A 9,832-nucleotide genomic window follows, 5' to 3' on the forward strand; every position below is an offset into this window, starting at 1 on the left:
GTGCACTGTACATAATTGAAAAAAAATCTTTTAACACCATTTTCACAATAATCATTTTTAGTTTTGTTGATGGACATATTTACTTTAGATAATTGAATTGTTAAAAATGACTTTGAAGTATGAGATAGTATTCATTCATTGCCATTTCCTTATTAAAATGCCAGGATTTACTTCAAGGTAGTTAAAAGAAATTGAGCAGATTGAAAACAAACAAAAGAACAAAAAAGAAATTGACTAAACTAATTAAAAAATCTAAAACTAGTAAAAGACAAAAGTGATTCATAAGTTTCTATGAGAAGTTTCTTTGTATGTATATGTTCCTTGCAGAATCTTATACATTTTTTAATGAGTCATTATTTGGATGTCTGCTTTCTTGCTCAGTCATGTGTGGTTAATTTTGGTTTGTCAACGAATGATGAATATAAAATAAGTAAAAGATGTCAGCTGGGAATGGTTAGAGTAACACTGCCATGAATGTGAATAAATTGCAATGCCTTTGAATTAGCAGTACACTGAACAGTGAAATAAACAATGTGGCCAAATATGTTGCAGTTTAAAGGGATAAATTTGTAGTTTACATTAGTGGTGAGAAAGAATAATGTGTGTGTGCGTGTGAAAAAATTTTTTTTTTTTTTTTTTGTTTTGTTTTGGGGGGGGTTCTGCTTGCACTATATACCTCTGATAATCCATTTTCTCTCCCTTTTTGTTTCTTTCAAACAAATTTGATGGTTTAAACTGAGGTGAAAATACAATGAGGAACATGTTCTTATTGCTGTGTTGATGTGTTAAATGCAGAGTGTGATGACAACAAACAAAAATGAGATTGGTTTCTGTTGAAATCATTCTTCTTGCCAGGATTACTGATACCAGTTCTGACAAATATGCGTCTAGTATCAGCAGTTCAAATTTTCTTCTGTTCATTGTTTTTTTGTGGTTTTTTTTCAGCCTTGCATTCTGTGTGGTAAGATATCATTCTTTGAGTGGAATTTTTAGTTTTTCTATTTCAACATGTGTCCTTTATGAAGTTTGCTTCAAGTGAAATTCTACAGTGGAATATAATCACTTTTTAGAAGTGCATAGAATGTTATATTTCCATTACCCCCAAATCCCCTTCCCTACTCGCTAATGCAGTTATTGGTTAATTTTTTGGGGCTCTGATTTGTTTGTCCTGAGTTTTACAACTTTGCAAAAAAATCTCACATACAAGTGGCAGTGTATTTTTATATCATTGGAAAGATCAGGCTTCCAGCATGTTATTTTTTAGTTTGCCAAAACCACTCACTAAGCACCCCCATTCAGTGATGTATCAGAGAATTCAGCTTTCATTCAGTTGTCTGTCAGAGAACACAGCTCACTGCCCCAAAATCCATCTTCACTAAAACCTTGTTGTAGTACTCCAAAAGAAGTGACTGGAGCTTGGAAAAGAAAAAAGAAATGAAAGATAGAACACATCAGCACCATGTTTGACTAACATTTTTATGACGCTGGAAATTCCAGTCATATGTAGCAGAAAGATCACATGCTCATGTGTCTCTGTTCCAAGCACATCCATAGGTACTGTTTAATTCTGCCATGTCCATCAAGTTTTATTCTGCGATATCTATACAGAGGGGGGGGTTTTGTTTGTTGTTGTTTTTTCAGTGTATGAACCCAGTTCAACACAGATCTTAGAGTAAGACTGTCAGTAAATTGATTGTGGAGGATAAACATTTTTGACTACTAAAGAGAACAAAATGTACAACAATTTATATTCATATCTGTTGTGACATGCAGGTGTGTGTCTGTGAGAGAAGGTGTGTCATGTCTGAATAAATTACAGGTGTGTCCACTGGGCAGAAAAGCTTGCATACCATGTGTCTGGAGAAAGTTTAACAATGACACACACTGGCAGCTTTGTTGTCACCTTAATTCTTCCTACGTTCTTGCGCTCAGCTACCAATGGGAGACAGAAGCAGCTTTTTTTTTTTTCTTCTTCTTTTTTTTTTCTCAGTGTCGGAGAATTTCCAGAAACCAAGCATTCCAAACACCTGGTGCATTGGCCCTTAGGACTTAAGGTTACCAAATAACTTGCAGAGTTGATAGTGGACTTTTAATTTCATTGTAGTATTCATGACAATACCATTTGCATTCTGTATCAGTCTGAAGCAGAAATGATAATGATAGAAAAACTTGGCATTTGACACTTAATTAAAAGACATTTATTTCCATATTCCCAAACAACCTCTTATGGTCTAAATATTCCCATCTGTGAAGTGATGTCAAGCTAAGAAATGAAGAACAATCCTACATTTTAAAACAGGACTTTGGATTGCCAGGGAGATTAAAGAAAGGGTGTTTTTAAAGCTTTGCAGAGATCATTGTACAAACAGTACATCTTTGAACGATTCACTGTGGGTTCAGCAGATGGAGGACAAAACGTGTCTTGCTTGCTCACAGTACTGTCTGTTCCAACCACCATCTCTTACGGGTAAATTGTGTGTTGGCTTTGTAGCTTGCAGCTTTTGGCTTTTTAGGTTGCATTAATAAAGAAAGCCATAATCTATGTTCCATCCTTGATTTTTCCATGGCTTTGATGGATGTCTAATTGAAAAAGAAAAGAAAAAATGATATTATTACCAGACTTTTGGTTGTTTACCACAATTATTTTTGGTGTACCACCTATATTTTTATTGTCCTTTTTTTTTTTTTTAATTATTATTATTTGACAAGTATGTTCATGCATATTTCAGATTCATGTGTTTCTCTTCTTCTGTACTTGCCCTCTCATCATTTTCCACATGGATTATGCAATTTGTTGAGGTGGAGATAAGAGTAGCTGGCATGTGTATGCATTCATATCCTTTTGCACTGTGTTCAGAACAGTTGTTTCAGTTATTTATTAACTGTGCAAAATACTATGATCTCATGTGTGAGCCGCCGCATGCATGTTCCATGCTGTGTATAATGTGAAGAATCAAACTTGTAGTCTGTTTGGAGCAAGTCCTTTTTAGATTTCCAAATTTAGAAATGTTTATTCATTTGTTGGGGTTCTTGCTGGGGAAAAAAAATGTTAGGAAATATGAATTTTGAAAAGAGCACCAGCTGTGAATGCTACCATGTAACAAACATGATATTTTATGCTATGTATTGGTTATACAATTTTTTTTTCTCCCTTGGTGATGTGAATGATGAAATGTGCACTCTTTCAGTAATGAATAACACTAATATTGAAATAAATAGAAATAGTGTTAAAGACTTGAACTTGACCTATTTTATAAATTTTATATGTGCATTTGAAAAAATTCAACAGTCATACAATTATGCATTGAGTGTTGCGGTCATTTCAGATAAAAATGAGCTGAAGATACTGAAAAATGTAACTGGATAATCAATGATGAAGCTGAAGTTCATTTTGTTAGAGATATATCAGAATGACAGAAGCACATACTTTATCCGACTTTGATGAAATGGGTTACACATTAATGACAATCAGCGATCTGTTGAGGCCCCATGGATTGACCATATGGATTCTCTTGCCTGAAAGCTACAGATCAAAGATTACAGTGGATGCAGTTTTTATTACTGTGCATGTAATTTTTACTAGTATTGCACATCAGGTAAGTAAGGAAATGTCAATGGCACAATGTATCACAACACAAGGAAACTGAAAATGATGTGTTCTTTATCTTCCTGTTTGCAAGTTGATCGGAAGTGTAGTAATGGCTTAAGTTTTGTGCCATTGTTAGGAGCAAAGGTTATTGAGTTTCATCACTGACATAATCATGCACATTGGTCTTGATTGTAGAGTTCGACTGAAACAAAGAAATGTGAAACGCTTGTTATTAAGAACTAGATTCACCATCCACATTTGTGATAAACAGCAGAACAGTTTGTTGTTTGCAAATTTGAGCAAGACAGCTAGTCAGAATTCTGCATGGTCACAAGTTGGTTTGAGATCATGCTGTTTTTGCCTTGTAAACCATTGACATAGTTGTATCATGTGTAGTAGTATTTTAATCAGCACAGGGCATATGGAATTTGTGGGGGTTTGATTGTCTTAAGACAGTGGTGGCACTTGTAGGATGCTAACCAATGGTGTGTGCTTCAGACTTCAGAGTAGCAACCTGGAATTCTCTTTTGGGTGTTTGTTCAGACGTTAGCCATTCACCATTTTTATCTGTCATTCCCCCCACCCCACCCCCCTGGCACCCCCCTCCCCACCCCCCACCCGCCCCGTTCCTTCTAAGTTTTTAATATACACATTGCTCAGTAAGTAGAAATACAGAAAACAAATGGAATGTAGAAAAAGTCTGTAGACATACATATTGGGAACACTCTCTTTCATACTTGATATAATGCACCAGAGTCCATCCTTAGCGCAGAGACCTGTATATTATATTATATGTTGTCATTGACCAGCATCAACAAACTGCCATGCATTCAAACTTTTTCAGTCTTGAAGGTGAAATAGGACTGAACATTATTGGACTTCCTTCTGTGTTTTTAACTTAAACGAGTCGATGTTTGTAGTACACATTATAATACCCTCACTATTGTATTATCTCTGACTTGAAACAATCCGTCTTGACTTCTGTGTGCAAAATGAGTCTGTGTAATCACACATTCTTGGTAGTGTGTGTGTGCTTTGTATCCATCGTCGACTTAAGCTTTGGCACTTTCTCAGCAACTGCAAGTTGTAGAAGTTCCAAACTTGGTAGGATGGTCCAAGTTGTAGAAGTTCCAAACTTGGTAGGATGGTCCCCATAAATGTGACCTATCCAATCACCCACTTTTGATGTTGTGGCAAGCAGGGTGACAGGTCAAATGTTGAGATTATTTTTAAAAAATAAAAAGGCTCAATAGAACTCACGTCTTGCAATCAGTTTTCATCAAACTTAGTTTTATGACTGGCCATAGCAACACAAAAATTCAAGGTCAAAGATTACAATAGCATATCATGATAATTGGGGGGGAAGTTTATAGGTGCAAAAAGAAGTAAGGTCTTGTGCACAAACTAGGTACAGTGACTGGTCATGATAAAAAAAAAAGATTCCTGTATAGAGTCTAGGTCAGAGTTCAAGGTTACATGACATAACGAGAAACCAAATTTAATGTAGCGGTATGATACAGCTTATTTATTTTCCATCCAATTTTTATCGAACCTGGTAGAGTGGTTAATTACAGCAATAATGCTATCAAAGTCAAGTTTAAAGGTAATTGGTCAAGATCACAAGTGTACAATTATAAACGTTACAAAATTATATTCTTTACAGTGTCCTTTTTTTTTCCTATTCAGTAAGTCTAGTGTGAAGTCAGTATCACAATGTGAGACATCAAGGCTTTGACGGGCGCAACAGATCAGTAAAAGTCTTGAAGTGCTGGACTTTCAAAATGAGGGTCTAAAGTTCAAATCCCTGTCATGGCACCTGGTGTGTAAAAGGTGGAGATTTTTCTGGATCTCCCAGGTCAACAGATGTGCTGACCTGCCAGTGCCTGAACCCCCTTCTTGTGTAAATGCATGCAGAAGATCAAATATGCACGTTAAAGCTCACGCAGTCCATATCAGTATTTGCTGCGTTATTGTAAAAAGAACATTATTGGCATGCACCCCCTACCCCAACCCCTGAAAACAGAGTATGCCTACATGGTGAGGGTAAAACTGGTCATACAAATAAAAGGTGCATACAAGTGAATATGAATGAGAGGATCAGATTTATGCTGGCATTTTGCAGACTGTTGTGTATTTTTAAAGTGATCTCGGTCCTACCCATTCATGAAAATGAAAAATGATGTTTTCTCTGTGTGTAAGTTTGTTGGGTTTTTTTGTGTTTTTTCAGAGGCAAGTTGTTTTGGGTACTTGTGGTGGTGTTTTTCTCTCAGCAGATTTTAATGTAGGCAGATATGAAAAATTGGAGGTCCTATCTTTGAGTATCACTTCGAAAAGCTTCATTACAAATATTCATCAGAAATTGATGAAATACAGAAAATGGAGCCTGTCTCATTCAAACCTCTTCAAGACTTGCATGAGAGCTGAAGGAGTTAATACATTAAGATAGACTATGCTGCTTTATTATGTTTCTAATCGAAAAAGAAAAAAAATCTGGGATATTAGTCCTTTTGCATTTACCATTCAGGGATTACTGTTTGGGAAGAAAGATGGATTATGTTCAGAGATGCTTACACTTGTGATTTGATTGATATTCAGAGAATCTCCAGTGGGCATGCCAATGGTCAATGTCTATATTCATTTAACAGGTGTGCAGCTGTTTTTTTACACACACCCCTCCATTTTGTTTTCCTTCTTTTTGGGGGGTGGGGTTGTTTTTTGGTTGTTTTTTTTTGGGGGGGAGGGGTGGTTGTTTTTTCAGTATGTTGAAAAGAAAGAAAGCATACAGCATGGTTTAGATTGTTTTTGTTTTATGCGGTATATCATTGCTTTATTTTCATTTTGATACCTCTTGCGGTGTAACAGCAAGCTTGGAGAAGCGTACTGTGTACAGCCATTCATGGTGTTCGCTGTGTACATGTCTCATTTTATTTATTGCCAGGTCAGGGCATGGGAGGTTTTTTTTTCTTTTCTTCATTTGTGCTGTAAATTTTGCTGTTCTTCAGTTCCATGTGTGGCTGTAATTTTTCGTTGCAACATAATGTATGTTGGAATTAAAAGAAAGAAAGAAAAAAAAGTGTTTTGTTTGTGGGGTGTTCACACAGTTGGTTGTGCAGTGGAGTGTTCATACCAGTTGCAGTCCAGGCTGATTCAGAGACATTGTATGCAGTTTTCTTCTTGAAAAAAACGGGTTTCTCTATGTTCTGCATCTCTTTATTAGACTCAAGCTGCTCTGACCATAATCTAGTGTTCTGTTCCCCTTTGTACAAACATTTCTGTCAGATCCGGGCTTTTCTTAGCACATTTGCCAGGAACAAGTATTTTGCTGCCATAGAACGATAGATTCTTTTGAGTAAGATGAACAGGACTTTAACATCTGATTTTGAAGATTAGCAATCAACCATTCAAGGACTTCAAGATCACTGGGATTGGCTGAATCTTGCCTCTGCCTGACATTTTCTTTTCAACAACTGTTCCGGTTTTAAGCATGATTGATGATTATAAATGAAATCGATTTAAAAAAAATATATATATATATATATAATAAGTTGGGGTTTTTTAAACTGCTGTCACGGTTCTTGAATTAAATTTTCAGGATATATTCTTTTACTGTGCATCACTGATTCCAAAACCTTGGTGAGTAATAAATTGAACAAAAGGTTTGTGGTTGCTTGTCCTCCAGCTCATAAAATCTGGGAGTCTGGCAAAATTAGTTAAGAGGTTTTTCTGTAAATTTACGAAAATTGGGAGCCCCATGGGTCGAGCTTGAGAAAATCGATCCGTATATTCCCAAGCGGTTTGGATTCTTACTTGATACAAAATGCGGCGAACTGTATGCAAGCTATGACCTGATAGAACCAGTTACAAAACGCCACCAAACGCCATGCTCTTCTACACGTTGCGCGCATGGTTCTTCATCTGAATTAGATGCACTCTAAAGGGGCTTTCAAGTTTGAGCTGAGAGTGACTTGCCAGAGCGCCTTTTTCAAACACATTCCCTTAGTGTGGCGGTCGACTGATGTCAAGTCCACAGTTGTCAAAATGCCGATCATGAGATCATGACAGGCAATCTTTCCATGGCAAGTGTTTAGACCACTGTGAAAAACAAACGACACAAACAAAAGAGATTCAGAAGATGAACTCGGCACGTGATTCTCGTTTGTTTTGATACGAGCAAGTACACGAATTCAATGCGTGAATCTTCACTTAAGCTGACATGAGCAGGAACCATTGCATTGTCAACACACACTCACACACGTACACGTACACGCCTACACAGACATTCACACACAGCTTGAGAAGATGAACACAGAACCGTTCATCTCAAAATGGCACTGTGAAACACACAACAGCTGTTGTCAGTGCGTGCTGCTTCCTTGACCCCCCGACCTTGTGTGCCATTTGAGAGAGCACCGTGTTGGTCGTTACCTTACGCGCAGGGGCACACGTCACAGTGGGAAACGTGAACAGAGAGATTCATGGACACAAAACACAAGAGGAAAAAACAACAACTTTGAACCCACTTGGGAGAGGAGAAGTTGTGTACTTCGACTCGTAGAATCTTCAAAGCAACTGAAGATAGCAGCAGTTTCAAGTGCAGTTTTCTGGCTGTTGAATAATATTCACTTGTCTTGAGAACAGTTCACTGCTTGTTGGAAAAGGTGGATGGGCGAAGGAAGTGAGAGAGAATCTAGACAGTGAGAGGAAAGGGGGGCGGGGGAAGAGGAAAAAGAGGGGGAGGGAAGGGAAGGGGGAAATGGGCAGGGTGGGGACGAGAGAAGCTGTGATTTGGTTTAGTCCTTGATGTTGAGGCCATCTGGTGCTGAAGTTCCTCGAGATGGTGGACAATCCGTTTCTCCATGTTCTTTCTCTTGAAGGGGTCACCAGTGCTGTTGCGCCAGACCACTGATATGGAGAAGTGGGTTTTGCTGTGGGGATCAGTGTTGAAGTGTACAGCCACAGGGGTTTGCTTTTTCTGGAGGATGCTGTCCCTGTGCTCTTTGCTGCGTTCTTCCAGTGTGCGGTATGTCTCGCCTACGTAGATACGACCGCACAGGCTGCAGTGGACCACATATACCAAATCAATGGTTCGGCAGGTGAAACTGCTCCTCGTGGTGAACTGGCGTCCTGAGGGCCCCTTGAAGGTGAGTGTGGTAGTGTTGAGGAAGGGACAGCGTTTGCACTTTGGTCTGTCACAGCAACTGTTGCCCAGGGAGCGGTGGTTCTGGGGGGCTGTGGGTCGGAATGACGACCTAACCAGATGATCGCCCAGGTTATGGTCTCGTTTGAAGGCCATCAGAGGAGGGTTCTTGAATGTCTGGCCAACTTTGGGGTCAGACTGTAGGATAGGAAAGTTCTTGAAGAGAATTTTTTTACTTCCATGTTGTGAGGATTGTATGTCAGAGTTAAAAGGGTGCGGTTACTGTGATCTCCCTTGGTCTTGGGTGTTAAGGCCTCCTCTCTGGAGATGCGCTTGGCCTGGTCCAGTGCGATCAACTCTTCGAGATATCCTCATGTTTTGAAGAAGCTGATCATCTGGGTTGCCTGGGTGTGAAGATCTTCCTCATTGCTGCACAGGCGTCTGAGGCGGTGGAACTGGGAGAATGGAATGGCACATTGGGTGGCGGTTGGATGGCTTGAGGAGCAGAGCACGTAGGAATGTGAGTCTGTGTTCTTGTAGTGGACTGAGGTAGAGATGGTTTGGTTGTCAGGTGTGATCATGAGTTAGATATCCAGGAAGGAGAGAGCTGTCAGATATTTCATGAGTGAACTTCAGAGAATGGTGGAAGGCATTGACACAACTGATGAAGGACAGCAGTTCGCTTCTGTCACCTGTCCACAGGCCCACACAGTCGTCGATGCACTGGCGAAAAAGGGTTGGCATGGGGCCACTGTACTGCTGGAAGATCTGGGACTCCACGTAGCCAACGAACAAGCATAGCTGGGGCCCATGTGCGTTCCCATGGCTACTCCACTTGTCTGCGGGTAGTGTGAGTCTCCTAACTGGAAAGAGTTCAGTGTGAGCACTAGTTCCGCCAGGTGAAGGATAGTGGGCACATGGACGTTGTACGTGCTGTTGCACAGAAAGTGCTTGAGGGCAATGAGTCCATCCTTGTGGGGAATGTTGGTGTAGAGTGAGGTGATGTCCATGGTGAAGAGCAGAGGAGGTTCCAGTTGGTTGGAGAAACGGAACTTGTGAAAGAGCTCAAGGGCGTGATTCGTGTCTTTGATCTACGTAGGGAGTTT

This window comes from Babylonia areolata, chromosome 26 (assembly GCF_041734735.1).
Source record: "Babylonia areolata isolate BAREFJ2019XMU chromosome 26, ASM4173473v1, whole genome shotgun sequence".
Classification (NCBI taxonomy): Eukaryota; Metazoa; Mollusca; class Gastropoda; order Neogastropoda; family Buccinidae; genus Babylonia; species Babylonia areolata.